Source organism: Nelumbo lutea, chromosome 4, assembly GCF_056320005.1.
Source record: "Nelumbo lutea isolate HS-2025 chromosome 4, American lotus-T2T, whole genome shotgun sequence".
Taxonomy (NCBI): domain Eukaryota; kingdom Viridiplantae; phylum Streptophyta; class Magnoliopsida; order Proteales; family Nelumbonaceae; genus Nelumbo; species Nelumbo lutea.
The window spans coordinates 22,424,691-22,442,048 of NC_142687.1; the positions used below are offsets into that span (position 1 = coordinate 22,424,691).

A 17,358-nucleotide genomic window follows, 5' to 3' on the forward strand; every position below is an offset into this window, starting at 1 on the left:
GGGTGTGCGAACTTGAAGCAATGAGAAAGGTGTGTGGTTGATTAAGTATGTAGCAGATGCATTCGCCCTAGAAAGCAAGGGGAAGGCTAGATTGGAAATGGAGGGCACGTTGCCACGTTAAGTAAGTGATGATGCTTCCGCTAGACTATGCTGTTTTGTTGGGAGCTAGAGAGTAGAGATGCAACTATGGTGATGGAGAATGCCATTTGTAGATAGGAAAGACCGCATGGGATGTGAAAAAAAAATCTTTACCATTATCAGTGCTAAAATTTTAATGGAGAGATTAAATTGGGTCGTTACATAGGAATGAAAACATTGTAAAGTGCGCAAAGTTTTTTATTTAAATTGCATAAAAAAGACCCATGTGCATCTAGTAAAATCATCAACAATGGAAAGGAAATATTTTGCTCTAGAAATGGAGAGCACGAATTACAAACCCCATATATCACAATGGATTATAGAAAAGGGTGAATCAATAGTAATAGAACTCTTCACAAATGGTTGATGTGTTTGCTTAGCAAGGGACAAACATCACAATGTAAAGATGAACAAGAAGCAGAATTAACATCAAGAAAGCTAAACGTAAATGTATTCAAGGGCCCAGTGTCATAAGTCAAAACAGGATTGGGTAGAAGTGAGTGATGCTGGTGGTGTGTCACCAAAAATATAATAGATTCCGTCATGCTCTTTAAGTAGTCCAATCACCATCTTCGTCACAAGGTCCTGAAACATGCAATGATCGGAATAAAAGGTCACAGAACAATGTAATGAAGAAGTCAATTTACTGGCAAAAAGGATATTGAAATGAAAACTGGGTAGGTAAAGAACATTGGTAAGTGGTAGATCTTTGTTAAGTGAGGCACAACCAATAGATGTGACTGGTGTAACACGACCATCAAGTAAAGTAATAGGTGTTAGGGGTTTGTCGTGTTTGGTGGTGGAGGAGAGCAAGTTAGGATTCCCCACCATATCTTCACTAGCACTTATGTCAATGACCCAATTGGTGCTATTCCATGACTGAGAAATTAGGCAAGATGACATTCTAACAAAATTAGCAGGAGTGGAGAGCTTTATCTCATTAAGAAGTTTGATGAATTGACTATATTGTTCAGTCAAGATTTGAGTGTTGGCAGTTGATGAGGAATTCGAGTTGTTGTCCAGATTATCTCTTTTGATGGGCGCGACTTACTTGCATTATTATTGCGACGCTTGAAATGTGAAGGGTATCCATGGAGTTTGTAGAACATGTCCCGAGTATTGGCTGCCAAGGGTGGTCACGATTATCTCTTTTGGTGGTCACGATGCATTGGCTGCCAAGGGTAAGTCAGTAGAAATTTCTGTGCTGGTTGTCAATGCTGATTTCACACTAAGTGCAGCACTGTCAGGAATGATTGTGGAGTGTGATTGAATAGTTGTGTGTGTTTCATCTTGTAAGACTAAAGAATATGCATGCCTTCCCAATGGTGGGCAAGGGATCCATTAGAAGGATCTGAGAACGAACATTAGAGTAACTATCATTGACACCCATCAAAAATTGCATTAGTTGTTGTTGGAAATAAGTACTTATCTCCTTGAAGCATCACAAATTCACAATCGACGTTGGAGTTGATAAATTCTTGGTCTGTTACTAATCGAAAACCGCTCCTTTAGGTCTTTCCAGACCGTAGCAGCTGAATCTGCGTACTATTGTTTTCAAAACCGGACAAGTTTGGACGGTTGGACCACAAAAACCGGGAACCAGTTATCTGACCGGTTTCATTTTCCTCCAAAACCGTTTTTTTCCCCTAAAATCATTAATTTTGGTCAGTAAATCGTTGAACCGGCTGGTTAATTGTTCGAACGGTTTTGACCGTTTTCCAAATTTTTTATTTTTATTTTTTTTCAGAACAGACCGGCTGTTCGATTCAAACGGTCGGACCGTTCAAACCGGCAACCGGACCCCTGACCAGTTCGATCACCGATTCGTTTTTAAAAACCATGCTGCGTACAGTACACTTGGAGCAAGATCTCTGTGTATGGCATTTAATATCCATGAAAGAACCATGTTATTTGCTCGCTGCCACGCTAATAAGTTTGCCTCAGATGTTTCGGGCTTTGTGATGCTTTTATCAACAAATTCAAGCTTATTCTTGGCCGAAAGTGCCATGGTCATGGCTTTGCTCCAAGTAGCATAATTCTCCACCATAAGTAAGTTGGTTACTAGAACTGTGCTAGGATTATCTGAGTGATGGAGGTAGTATGGACCATGGTTTTCAAAACCGGATTAGATGGTTGGATCCGGAAAAATCTGTAAAGCCTTAAAACCTGTTGAAAAAGTCAAAAAATCGCTGACCTGAATGGTTGAACCGCTAAACTGTTCGACCGGGCAGTGGTTCGTGGGTTACAAATTTTATTTTTGCTGATATAAATAAAATAATAAAAACAAAAATAAAATGACCCCACATCCCCAATCTCACCTCTTATGAATGTTTAGGGTTAGAACCCCCATTTTCATTCTAACCCTTCCCTCATCTCAGCCCTCACACCCAATCGATCACCTGCGGCATCCATGACCTACGACGTCTGACAATGATACACAGTGATTGACGGCAATTCACGCAACCGGTGACGGCAGTGAGCTTCATTTATGGCAGCCAACGTGGATTTTGCAGCAGGTTCAATAGTAAGCTAAAGTGTTAATGACTTGCAGCAATGGGATAGAGGATACCCAGGCTCCAAAGGCGGCAGCAGTTGGTGCCTGAGCAGGCGGTAGATTTTGGACAGTTATGTTGCCATCGACACATTGATCCAGTGGAGATTGGTGAGTCGACATTCCTACAAACATGTGCATCTTCAGATACATGATGTGCTGGTGAGTGTTGACTACTATCCGTCAGCACTCCGAATATCGGACATATGATAGAGTTACAGGATATGGGATACCCAGGCTCCGAAGGCAGCAGCAGTTGCTGGCTGAGCAGGTGATGGATTTTGGACGGTTATGTTGTCGTCGACATGTTAATCCAGTGGATATTGATGAGTCAACATTCCTACAGATACTTGCATCTTCATCTTCAGATACACACTGTGCTAGTGAGTGTTGACTGTTATCCATCGGCACCCCAGAGTCCAGACGCTGGACATATGGTAGAGTTACGAGATACGGGTCCAGCAGTAACCTCTGTGTATTTTTATTTTTTACAAATTTCTGTGTTTTTATGTAGGTTTTTGGATTTTCTGTACATATACGAGTATGATTAAATGCATCCTAATTTATCTTTATTTTTTGGTGTTTTTTCTGTATTTTTAGAATGTTTTTATACTTTTTTGTATTTTTTATTTGCCATGTGTTTTGTTATTTTTGTATTTAGATAGTTTTGTTTTTCTGTTTTTTTCTGCATTTTTTGATTTTTTTTTGTGTTTTTTCTGTGTTTTATTTTTATGTTTTTTTGGTAAGAGTATTTTATTTTTATATTTTCTATGTGTTTTGTACTATATTATTTTTGTATTTAGATAGTTTTATTTTTTGTATTTTCTGTATTTTTTCTGTTTTTTATTTAATTTTATACTATCTTTTATTATTTATAAATATATTTTTAATTTTTAATTTATTTATGACATCACGAGTCGAACCATTTGACTCAAACGGTTGAACCGCTTAACCAGAAACCGGTCCCCTGACCGATTCTATTTCCGATTTGTTTTTAAAAACCTTGGTATGGAGTCTATGGACTGCTTGAGTCCTCAACACTGATAGTGTCGACCGTGGGTTCTTCAATCGCAATGATCAACCAAGGTGAGATTTGCTCTGATAACATGATAAATTCTTATCAGAGATTTATGATATCGATAGAAAACTTATATTCAATAATCGGAAGTACAAGTGTTTATATAGAAGAAGTAAATGAAAAGATAAAAGTAAAAGAAAAGATAAAGTTGGATAAATACAACAAGGATATCAGATAACTCTAGCTCGATGGGCTCGATGGGAAGTGTTAGTTTTCTGTTGGAACATGCCTCGCCTCTAATAGCATCTTTAGAGTCTAGACTTTAGAGCATGCATCTCTTGTGGTGGGAGATTTCAGTGGAACTTTGAGCAACTTGATTTAACAACATAAACACCCACCTTTACTCTTTTAGGGCTGTTTTTATATGGATTAAAAATTTGGAATGGAAGACAAAGCAACATTTTGGACGTAATACAATTATAGACATTTGGCTTGTCCAGTCAGCACTAAACCTGAAAAGCTCTTTCCCAATATATATATATATATATATAGGTTTAATAGGCCACTTTGGACTTCCAATTTCCAAAGTTGGAAGTTGTTTCTATATACTATTTTATAATATGATTACTAACACAAAATCAGATTGTCGATATGTCCGAGTGGTTAAGGAGACAGACTCGAAATCTGTTGGGCTTTGCCTGCGCAGGTTCGAATCCTGCTGTCGACGGTTTGCGATTCTTTTATCGTCAGGCCTGGGCCTAATACTTCAAACCCGTCCTACATACGGGTTTTGTATATAATTATTTTACATTATTTTATGTATAAATATTAATATTATAATATGACATGTTATATCTCATTTAATATAAAATATTATATATATGTATGTAATGTTTGATATATGAAAGACATAGGCCCGGCCTAGCCCAGTCCAACCTAGGCCTGTATAAAAGTGCTAGGGCTTATGTTTTAGGCCAGAAACCCCAAGTCAGGATAGGCCGAAGCCTAGGCTATAGCCCTTTTCATAAGTGCAAAGCCCGACCCAGCCTATGATCACCCCTAAATATATGGCTCCAAGGCAATGGAGTGTAAATAGGGATGTAAATGGATCGAATTTGAATTAGATCAGGCAAAATCCGAATTCAAATCCGATTAGAAAATTCAATGCCTGACGGATACTGAAAATTAATATTCGAATTTGATTAAATATTCAAATATTTGAATTTGACTAATTAATCATTTTAGGTAATTAATAAATATATAAAGTAAATATTTTAATGATATAAATCAATGTTCAAAATATCGTTATGTATCGGCCCATATCAGTTATACGTATTGTATTGGGGGCCTCTTGATATACCCCTACAGGGGGTGTATTTGGTCAGGTCATGGTTCAAAGGGTAGTTGGGACGTAAATTGACATCTCTAAACTAGTTTTGAAAAAATAAATAAATAAACACACAAAAAAAGCATTGATACAAGCCAATACGCCCTATATCAATATTTAGAACATTGATATAAAATATATAAATATATAAAATATTTATATAATTTAATTATTATATATATATATATATATATTATAAAACATTTAAATATTTTTATATTATACTATATTATAAAGCAATTAGGTCTCATTTCTCTTTTACCCCCATCTTTGCTCTCTTTCTCTCTTTCCTCCTTTTCCTCGACCCAGGCCTCTTATTGAGCTTAGGGTTGTTCATAAGAAGGCCCAAACCAACCAACCCAAACCGACTCAATCCGAGTTGGCCGGGTTTTCATTAGCACCGGTCGGTTACGGGTTGGGCAAATTTATAAACCAAAATATCAGGTCGGTTTTGGTTTTCTTGTGTAAATACCAAAACCGACCCGAAACCGAACCGAACCAGTCTTCCTACTTAACTAGTCTTCTACTAGTTCGGTAGTTCCTAATTTCCTACTTAACTAGTCTATTATTATTATTATTATTATTATTATTATTATTATTATTATTATTATTATTATTATTATTATTATTATTGTTGTTATTATTATTATTATATAAATTATATAAAACATTTAAATATTTTTATATTATACTATATTATAAAGCAATTAGGTGTCCTTTCTCTCTTACCCCCATCTTTGCTCTCTTTCTCTCTCTTTCTCTCTTTCCTCCTTTTCCTCGACCCGGGCCTCTTATTGAGCCTAGGGTTGTTCATAAGAAGGCCCAAACCGACCAACCCAGACCGATCCAACCCGAGTCGATCGGGTTTTCATCAGCACCGGTCGGTTCGGGTTGGGCAAATTTATAAACCGAAATATCGAGCCAGTTTTGGTTTTCTTGTGTAAAAACCGAAACTGACCCGAAACCGAACCGAACTAGTCTTCCTACTTAACTAGTCTTCTACTAGTTCGGTAGTTCCTAGTTTCCTACTTAACTAGTCTTCTACTAGAACTAGAATAGCCCTATCTTCTAGTTCCTACTTAACTAAATTATATCTATCCTAGTTTTTATAGTTTTTTACACCAAATAAGCAACCCATTAGGCAATTACAATTAGAATTAGGTGTCCTCTTTTACCTAGATTAGAATTTAGAAAGTTTCTTTAAATATAAATGTTTCAGCCTTTTTTCTATAAAACAATTTGACTTTCTATTTTATTGTCTTATTGAATATTGATAACTTTTGTCTTTTGTCTTCTAACTTTTGTCTTATTGAATATTGAATATCAATAATTTTTGTCTTCTATAAAACAGTTTTGTCTTTTGTCTTATTGAATACAAAAGCTTTTTGAGTAGAATAGGGGTTAATAAGGTTGACACTGAACCAAAGGTGAAACAAGTTTCAGAAATAAGGTTTGACTAGAAGCAAAACTGAAACCGACCGAAATCGACCCAACCCGATTCAAACCGACCATGTCGATTTTGCCTATCAGTGGGTCGGTTTCGGTTTCCACCTCAAGTAACCCAACCAAGTTGGGTCGGTTGGGAAAACCCCAGTAAACCGACCCAGCCCGACCCGTGTACAGCCCTAATTGAGCTACATGGCAAGACTCTATTTACCATTAACCCAAATCATGTTAAAGTGGAAAACTTCCTCCTTGAATCTCTCTCTCTCTCTCTCTCTTGTTTATCATTTCCAACTACCTCCTTAACCCACGTCATTATCCTATTTTTGCTCCTTGCAACTATCTAACATCAATCTTCGAAGGATTATATTTGGCTTTCAATAAATGGATAGGTGTTTCATCAATAACTCAATTAATTATAGGGCAATTTTCTTAAAGTATCCATAAATTTTAGTAAATTAACTAACTCTACCCCTATTGTTTAAATTTTCTTAAAGTATCACTAAGTTTTTTGACAATCGACTAAGTCCTCCTTACCATTAGCATCCATTAATGAAAAGATGAAAAAGACTATTTTACCTATTATTCTTTTCTAAATGTTCAAAATAAAACATTTGACACCTTGTTGAGTGCTTAACAGCCGGTCATCCTTATCGGTGGCAACACATCAAAATGCCAGCTCTACCACTGCAAACATAGTGCTCATCGTTTCCCCTTCCAGTATCAAAACTGGGTCCACCACCAAAGCACCCACTTGAATCTTTTATACAAATCCATGGACTCCATTGTTAAATCCCTAGAATTGTCTCTTACGGCTGGGAACTTTAGCAAGTTGCTGAAGATTACCGTTTGGACGTCTCATTTGGACTTCTGCAGTTACGCTTTCATCCTATTTCAACTATAAGGCAGAGGAAAAAGTTGCTGAAAGATAATTTGTCCAGGTATCTTTATATTATTCTTGGCTTTTGTGGATTTTTTATTAACAAATTCACCTATAGTTTCGGTTTTGTCTTTTGAAACATTTGCATTACCATTGAATTCAGAGATGGTGCTCTATTTTCCAAACAAGCACAGAAAACTCCAAAAGGGCATTCTTTTTTTGGATTTTGAGAAAGGGGAAAGTTGGTCAATGGGATTTTGATTCCCATTGACCAAGAATTCTATGGTTTTTTTTTAGGTTTATGTGGGAATTAGGGAAATTTTATTTTCTTATGTGAGTAAGTGATGCCCATCTCCTAGGGGGGTAAATAACTTTCCCACTTTAGGGGAAAATGCCAACACTTGAATGGGATAAAAATATCTTTTTTAATAATGGATTTTTATGGTTAAAATGGTTATTGCCTTATTTACATGAGAAATAAAATAACATAAATAAATACACTTACCCGGATAAATATTTCTTAAGAAAAACTTACCCAGATAACTATATTTACTCAGATAAATAACTTACCGAAAAACGAACGGCCCAAGTATAAATTTAATTCACCCATACTCTAGGCTTACTTGTGCACAAAATCCCTAGTGGCGACCTAAATCAGTAGATCTAGCCACTAATAATGACCTGAGTTAGAATCTTCAGAATGTCAACATGATGGCTTTGAACGGAAACCATCAGAGTTGGTTGCTTGGCCAAATTAGCTAAGGAGGGAATAAGGAACTAATATCAAATATGTGATCAAGGTTGCATCATTTCAGTCACCGGTCTTATTGAATAGAAACCAACAAAAGAAACAGTAAAAAAAACTAGTTGAATGAAAATAGAGTACCGCATCATTGCCATTGCTTGTAGAGATAAACTTAGAGGAGTCACCCTTTGAACCAACATTGTACGCTCCATTCCCACCATGGTTAATGCTTTGCTTCATAGCAGTTGACTTGTGGATGGTTGCACACCAATTTACCACCGTTCCTGTCCCAATAGTTTCTGTAAACCCAACCAAAGTCTCCCAAAACACTAGCAAAATCTTTATCAAATTGAGTGAAAAACAGCCAAATTTCAGCTAAAATAAAAGAGGAATAAAACGACACGCAACAAAAAACTTTCAATGCCACGAGCTTGAACTCTTACTCTAACTCTTTCATTTGGACCTCTATACCTCTCAAGTAACTCACAGGAACTTTTCATTTGCTATTTTTGCCATCCTACAGAAGAAATAATCCCAAGTATTGAGCTCCAAGTTACAAAGCCCCCATATCTCCTTTCTGTTTCCGATAGTCCAGAAATTAGAAACACCCAAAACCTCTTTCTTCTCTTTCCTTGTGCCTTAAATCCATCTATTTACTCCTCCCAGAATTTCTCCCTCTTGTAGTGTAATCATTTCAGAAGACCAAATTGAAACTAGAGGTGACTTTGTTAATAAAAAACAAGGGTAATATTAGGTTTTAAAAAAGATTATACATCATAGGATGTCACATATGAACCGTTTGTGACGGAATACTAATGGTGGGAGAGGGCTTAGTCAATTGCCAGAAAACTTAGGGATACTTTTAGACAATAAGTAAATAGTAAGGATAGAGTTAGTCAATTTCCTAAAATTTAGGGGTATTTTAAGAAACTTGCCCTTAATTACATTATAATTTTAATTGAACATAATACAATCTAATTAAATTATAAAATCAGTTTATTTGATTAAAATTTCCACTGCATAACTAATATTAAAAATTAACTTGCTTTTTGGTAAAATTAATAGAAAAAGGATAAAATAATACAAGTTAGTAATTTTTTATTTTTAATGTTTATTTTCAATAAATTTTAACCACATAGTAATTAAAATGAAAAAATAATAAAATGAAAAATTACAATTAAGTACAAAAAATACTAAATATAAAAACAAAACTAATAATTTATAATAAAATTTGTTTATCTTAACAAACATTAAAGCTGATAATTATAAATTAAGTAGAATTTCAAAATATAATTAATAAAATATAAAAAACAAAATTAATGGAATAACTCTGAGAATTAATAAACCTTAATTAAATTAAATTAATTAACTAAGGTTTATTAATTAGTTATTAGTTTCTTAATTACATTAATTAACATAACAAATTTAGTTCACTTAGAAAATGATTATATAATTAAAAAGATTAACTAAATAATAAGATAATTATATAATTAGTTAACTAATTATAACTTAATTACTAAAGCTTATTTAATTAGTTAACCAATTAAGTAATAACATAATAAATTAGTTAACTAATTAAGTTAATAATGTAATAACAAATATAGATAAGAATAACATAAATTAGTAAAAATTAATTTAATATAATTTTATTAATAAAGTTTTTTAAATAAAGTTAATACAAACTACTACATGTTTATCAATAAAACAACAAAAAAGTAAGAAAATTTTAGTTTCAAAACTAAATTTTATATTTTGATATCTATTTATATTTCACTTAAAAAGTAAAAAGTGACCCCAAAAATTTGTTAATATAATTAAAAAATTAACAAAATTATTAGTCTTAAACTTATTTATTATTAATTTAAAATCCCCTAATCCACTAAATAAAAATTTAGTAAAAGTCAAAACATTTGCTTGGAGATAAAATCCCCTAATCCACTAAATAAAAATTTAGTAAAATTCAAAACAATTGCTTGGAGATAAAATCCCTTAATCCACTAAATAAAAATTATAAAATGTTTTGACTTTTACTGATTTTTTTATTTAGTGGATTATGGGATTTCAAATTAATAATAATTAAGTTTAAGTCTAATAATTTTGTTAATTTTTTAATTCTACTAACAACTTTTTAGGGTCATTTTATTTTTTAAATGAAATCTAAATAGATACCAAAATATAAAATTCAATTTTGAAACTAAATTTTTCTTACTTTTTGTTGTTTTATTAATAAGCATGCATTAATTTGCATTAACTTTATTTTTAAATAAAACTTTATTAATAAAAATATATTAAAGAAAATTTTTACTAATTTATATTATTCTCATGTATATTTTTGTTACATTATTAACTTAATTAGTTAACTAATTTATTATGTTATTAATTAATTGGTCAAGTAATTAAATAAGCTTTAGTAATTAAGTTAGAATTAGCTAACTAATTATATAATTATCTTATTATGTAGTTAATCATTTTCTAAGTGAACTAAATTTGTTAAGTTAATTAATGTAATTAATAAATTATTAATTAATTAATTAAATTAAGGTTGATTGATTCTCAAGGTTATATTTAATAAAAAATAAAAACTAATACAATTATGAAAGTCACAATGCTACTTCTTGGGGTGCAACTTGGGTGAGTTGGGTTGGGTTGAGGGTTCAACCCAAGCCCAACCCTAAGTCTCAAACCTCGTGATTAGGCTTGGCCCAACTCAAGGTTAAGCTTGAGTGTACCAGCCCAGGCTTAACTTGGGATTAACCCAAATATCAGGTTGGGCTTGGGCTTGGGCGTGTGTAGCCCAAATTTTAGGTAGAATAGATTGATGACATGCATATATGTATATGATAAAATGTTGGGTGGGCTCAAATTGGGTAAGGTGACCCAAGGCCTCAATTCAAGCCCAACTTTAGTTTTGGTTAGGCGTAAGTTTTATTTATTTATTTTTTTTTTCAAGACCAGCTTGAAGTTCAAAAACTCAAGCACGATCTATGCAAAAGCTTTGGTTGAGTTGGGTAGGGCTAAGATTGGGCTCACTCAAGTTGCACCCTTATCTCCATTTGCTCTAAATTCTTTTAACTAGTTCATGCACCGCACGAGTCCCCACTAGTTATAAGAATTAAATAATCAATTGAATTCAGATATTTGTTGAATCAAATAAGGTCATATTCTTCAAATCCGATTAGCTATTTGGTATGAATAGGATATCTGAATTCATCCAATTAAATATTCGAATTATATAAATTCGATTCAATTATGTTGAATCTCGAATTCAAAATCGGATTTTCAAATACCATTGACACCCTAAATGTAAATATAAATGTAAAAGAATATTGGCCTCGTTCATTTTCCCGAAGTAAGGGTGGGTAAGTTGATAGGTCTCATGGAAAATAACTAAACCCACATTTGTTTTCCTGTATTAGTGGATCTCGCAAAAAATAATGTTTCCAAGCAACTCATTTATCTAGGGAAATAATACTCTCCTCAAACTTGGGTACCCATGCATGCCAAAAATCATTAATATGTGATGGGACAGTACTATCCATTCAATAATGACAATTTTTTGGATAAATTGGTCATTATACACCTTTACTTGGGGAATAAAAGAATACTAATAGATACTATTATCCATGCAAGTATTTCTCAAGAAACACTTATTTGAATAAGTGCATTTCCCACATAAGTCATTTCCAAGAGTTGGGCCCATTGGGGTTCATAGGAGTAATGTCACTATAAAGTTCATCCAACGATGTTCCTGATGTGCGACAGTAGTGGTATGTACGTAAGATTGTGAGAAGGCTTGTGGGTAGTTGATCTTAGCTCAAAAGGAGTTGGTAGAATGTGTTGTGTGGTTGATGTTATCATTCATAGGAACATGTACCCAATGCATGGATACAATGCATTGTGAGATTGATGTGAGGCATACTCTGTGGAGAACAAATCCGAATAAGATTTCTAAATAACTCCTATCCCCAACTCCAATCCCCATCAATGGTTTAGACTTTAGAACACATTCACAACCACATAAGCTTACAAATTAAAATACATATAATGGTTAAAATCTTGATGGTAAATACACTTTGTGAAATATAAAATCTATATTATGGATGTGAACAAAATAAACTAAGACTATATAACATCTTTAACGTAATTTATTGAAGTATAAAGTATAACCCAGACCTATATAGGCCCAGTCTACTTTGGGCCTGTATCATTACATATAAAATATGATATATTTGTAATATTTTATATTATTTAGCATATAATAATATATTATATATGTAAAGAATTTATATTATACTTTTTATAATATAATATATACATAACATACATATATTATTAAACATATAATAATATACTTTGGGCCAGGCCCAAGACAGGTCTAAAGCAGAGAGCCCAGGTCAAACCGAAAATTTCCGCCCGGGGCTGGTCTGACACTGAAGACAGAAGAACATAGGCTCAACCCCGAAACTGAAATTTGAAAATTGGGTGAGTGGTGGCCAACTGAGATTGATGTCAACCTGTATGTTTATTAAAGAATTATTAGTTCAAACCTGGTAATTTACAAAAAAAAAAGTTATTTTAAGTTAGTTTATTTTTCTTTTTAACTACATACGATAAATTTTAGTTTAGTTATTAGTGTATTAAAACCCCTGTTTTTTTTTTTTTTGCAAGATAAATAAAAATTATATTACTGATAGCAACAGGATACATAGTTCTGGATTACAGGGATATCAGTAGGGAAATAGGAAGTCAAAAACCTTTCCTGTGGATTATATTTGCACCAATTGGCTAGTTCATACACAGGAATATTGTACTTCCTATTTATATATGCAAGCTTGATAGAACTGAAGTGGGAAAATAAGTTTAAAGTAACAAAAAAAAGATGAGAAGTATTCCAATGTAGTGTTGCTTGCTGTTGTAGTGCTTGGGTTACTACTTGAGAGTCAGAGCAGACAATCAGATGAATTTTTCCCAGTTGGCGCGCAATAGTTAGACCTTGATTAATTCCAAAAAGTTCTGCTTCTTAACTTCCTACCACCTGTAACTTGTAAACATTGAAGATGGTTATCCAAAATTATTGTGCCATAAGAAAAATAAGATTGCAAGATTTTGTATTATACGAGGTTTGTAGAGTGAAAGTTGGAGGCAAAGTAGAAGATGAATGATTAGCCTGATGGGTATTTTGGATTCGGTTAAAAATAGAGTTGATTTTTTGCAAAATCCATAAGTTAGAAGTTTCAATCTCCTTGAATTTTTTTTTTAGGTTTCTTGCAAACCAAATATAATATAAGGCAATAGCATACCAGTTAAGAATCTGAAAGAAATCATCTTTATTTGAATTTTTTTTTTCAAGATAAAATAAACAATCAGTACAATTATGAATTATAGAAATATCCAGATTGATGTTCCAAGGAGAAGCAAACAAAGTGGATTGCGTGAAAGTACAATGAAGAAACAGGTGAGATGTTGATTCTAACTGGTTTTGGCAAAGAACACAATCTTGATCTTGATTCTGATTGAAGATTTTGGTTTTCACAGGAAGATAATTGAAAATAATTCGCCAGAAAAGTAAATGAAAACGAGGAGGAAAATTTAGCTTCCAAGTCCAATTAATACAGGTGGTTAACCGAGTGTCCAAATGGGGTAAAGAAGTTTGGATTAAATCTTTATAAGCCCTGTATGTAGAGAATTTTCCTGAGAAATGCTTCATCCAGACCCATTTCAACAATGTATTTTTAGGTAGAATGGGTTTTTGGAGAATAAGTGATAGTTGGGGAGAGCCTAATTGGGTCTTAAGGAAAATGTGAATTCCATTCACCATTCCTAATTAAGTCTTGGAAAGTACAATGACGAAGGTGACCATTAATAGGTTGATAAATCATTTGAAAGGAATTGCTATGTTGAATCCAAGGAACTTGAGAGATTGACAATGTAGAATCTGCTGAGACCATGTAACCGATTTCATGAAACAGATTTTGAATTTTGGGTGCCGTGGATTTTCAAAAGAAGGAGCTGTTATGGGGAACTGAGCGAGGAAACAATTCATTTCGAGGGAGATATTTTGATTTCCATAACTGAGACCACCATTTATGTTGTTCATTTAAATATCTCCAAGTTAATTTTTTTTAAGAAAAGCCAAATTTACTAATTTAATTTCCCTAAAACCAAGACCTCCATGCGACTTTGGCTAGGTTAATTTTGATCAAGAGCACTAGTGATAAGGATGAGATTTTGTGGAGGATTTACCCCACCAAAAATTCTTAATGATACTCTCTATGGCTGAAGTCGTTTTTTGAGGCAATTGGGCTACAGTCATAACATGATTTGGAACAGATTGGAGCATTGATTGAATGAGAATACATTTTCCAGCTTGACTAATGGCTGAAGTTTTCCAATTGCTAAGTTTTTTCCTAAGAGTATCCAAGATGAAGGAGAGCTGACTTTGTTTATTTTGACCCCAAATTAAAGGAAGCCCTAAATGTCTTGAATTATCTAAGAGATTCTTCATTTGAAGCTGTCTTCGAGAATTATTTTGAAAAAGTTGAAGAATTCCTTTGAGATTGTCTATTTCCTCTCAATGGCTTCTCATAAAGAGAAGGATGTCATCAGCAAAAAGAATATGGGAGATGGAGGGTGCTATGGAGGAAATTTTGATTCCTTGAATTTGATTGTTCTATTCAGCTTTATGGATCAAACGGCCAAGGCACTCCATAGCTAGAATAAAAAGGTAAGGGGATAAAGGATCGCCTTGCCTAAGACCTCTAGAGGGAATGAATTTTCCTTCTGCTGATCCGTTTAAGAGAATGGAATAAGAGACGAAAGAAATACATTCAACAATAATTTCACAAAAATCTAGTGAGAAGCCAAAGGCTTTTAGAATCTTTAGAAGAAAGGACCACTCAAGTCTATCATAAGCTTTGGCTATATCAAGTTTAATATCCAAATAGCTAGTGCCCCTTTTGTGATGTTTGAGATAATGAAAAACTTCATCGGCAATAATGGTATTATCTACCATTTGACGTCTTGGGATAAAAGCTAATTGGTTCGGGGAGATACATTTATCTAGGATAGTACGGAATATATTGGTTATGATTTTTGAAATGATCTTATATAAAACATTACAGAGATTGATGGGACGAAACTCTTGTACTTTAATACAATTTTCTTTTTTAGGGATAAGACATAAAAAAAGTGTGATTTAATCGTTTCAACAATATCTTATTTTGGAAAAATTCTTTAGCAAAGTTTACGATTTCAGTGCACATCAGGTCCCATAGGAGAAAAAAGTTCATCCAAGAAGGAAAGATCAGACAGGGATTGATGGGAATAAAGATTGGAAAAATAAGAAATGAAAACTTGAGCCATTTCCTTATGCTCAGTTATCCAAGTTCCCTGATCATCTTTGATACCTTGAATATCGTTCCTTTTCTGCCTACAGATGGTACTTTGGTGGAAGTAATGAGCATTTTTATCTCCTAGTGACAGCCAATATTGTTTGATCTTTGTCTACAAAAGCTTTCGATTTGAGATTGGATATTATCATATTGATTGTAAAGGGACATTAACTTATCCTGATCCCAAAGTGTATCTTGTTCCACCAAAACTATAAGAGATTCTAGCTCCTTTAATCTGATTTGGGGATCAGTGAATTTGGTTTTCCTCCAAGTGATTAGCTTCTGTTTGATGTAATCCATACAGGAAGAGATCTGGAAGGTAGCATAACCATTTGTAGGACAACCCTAGCCCTTAGTAATTTCACTTCTACAAGAATTTTCTGTTAGCCACACTTCATAGAATCTAAAGGGTTTTGGGAATTGGGTTCTTCTAGGAGATAAATCAATGATTAAGGGATGATGATCAGATTCCCATTTAGTTGCCAGAGATAATGATGCTCTAGGAAAAGTTGTGATCCAATCAGGGGTGGCTAAGGCTCGATCTAAAGTACAGTTGATTAGACCACTTGATCTCTTATTTGACCAGCTAAGTCAACCACCTTCAATAGTGAGTTCAGATAAGTCCTGTTCTAGAACTAGGGGACGATATTGAGTAGAAGTGGATTTGGCATCTAAACCAATTCGAACTTTGGATTCAACTTCATGACCTCCCTTATGAGATACTGTCTGAAGATATTGGTCGTCCAATCTTCGAAAGCATAAGACCCACTCAACAAGTTACTGTTATACAAAACTATATCCGAGCCAATGTTCTTGTAACCATTGACTAACCTTTAAAAATTGGTTCATTCTTTAGTGCTACCCACTGGATTGTTTACCATTATGAAGATCTCCTAGCTACTTGTTACCTCTATGGAAGAGTAGGTCACTTTTACCGTCATTGTTCTCAACCTCTCCCCCGTATCTCTGGGTAGACGTATGAACAATTTTTTAATCAATGACTTGTGCATAATCCTGGACCCTGAATGAGAGTAGAACTTCCCATGCATAGATCCTGGAAACGCCCTACACTTTATGCCTTTGTTCCCAACCCTTCCCGGAGACAGAATGATAGACCATCCTCTTCGTCTGCACCACCTTCTGGCCCTCCTTCCCATACTCATTCTCTATCTACTCCTACTGAGTTAACCGTAGTTAGAGTTGTCTCAACTTTTTCCACCTCTAACCGGTCGGACCAAGCTTCTTCTTCTCTTCAGGTTTCTCCATAAACTTTCCAGTTGGCTCTACAGACTCAAACTACCCTTACCATTGTCTTTTCTGACCCTTCGGAACCTTCCTCGTCTCGAGGCAAGCGCCCCAAAATAAACCTCCTTTAGCACCTAGAACTCGAAAACTTGTTAGATCTTCCCACCTATGACCAACCAGATCCTTGCACCTTAAGCAATCAATATGAAATAATATTATCAATAGTCGGTCGAAATCAAGGCAACAGTAATTCACTGAATACCCATGAGGTTCCGTCAGAAAACAATAATCCTATAGATACTACAGATCAACTTTGTTTCTTTCCTTGCTCTCCTTTTTCTTCTCTAACAAAGGCAGTGGTGGCTGGCCTGCAACAACCACAAGACCGCCAATGTTGATTGGCAGTAAGGACTAGGAAGTTTGGTGAAGCATCGTATTCCTAACTTTATCTTCCTCTGTGAAACCAAAATTCCTACTGACAAAATGCAGCTTTTAGCCAATCATTTCCATTACCCTAATTCTTATTTTATTCCTCCTAAAGGAAGAGTAAGAGGATTAGC

The 17,358-nt window shown here is 34.2% G+C and overlaps 1 non-coding gene across 1 annotated transcript; it reads left to right on the forward strand.

The window, feature by feature from the left end:
- Positions 1 to 4,352: 4,352 nt before the first annotated feature.
- Positions 4,353 to 4,434, forward strand: TRNAS-CGA (transfer RNA serine (anticodon CGA)). The gene has a single exon. It is a non-coding gene; the product is annotated as a tRNA-Ser (tRNA).
- Positions 4,435 to 17,358: the final 12,924 nt, after the last annotated feature.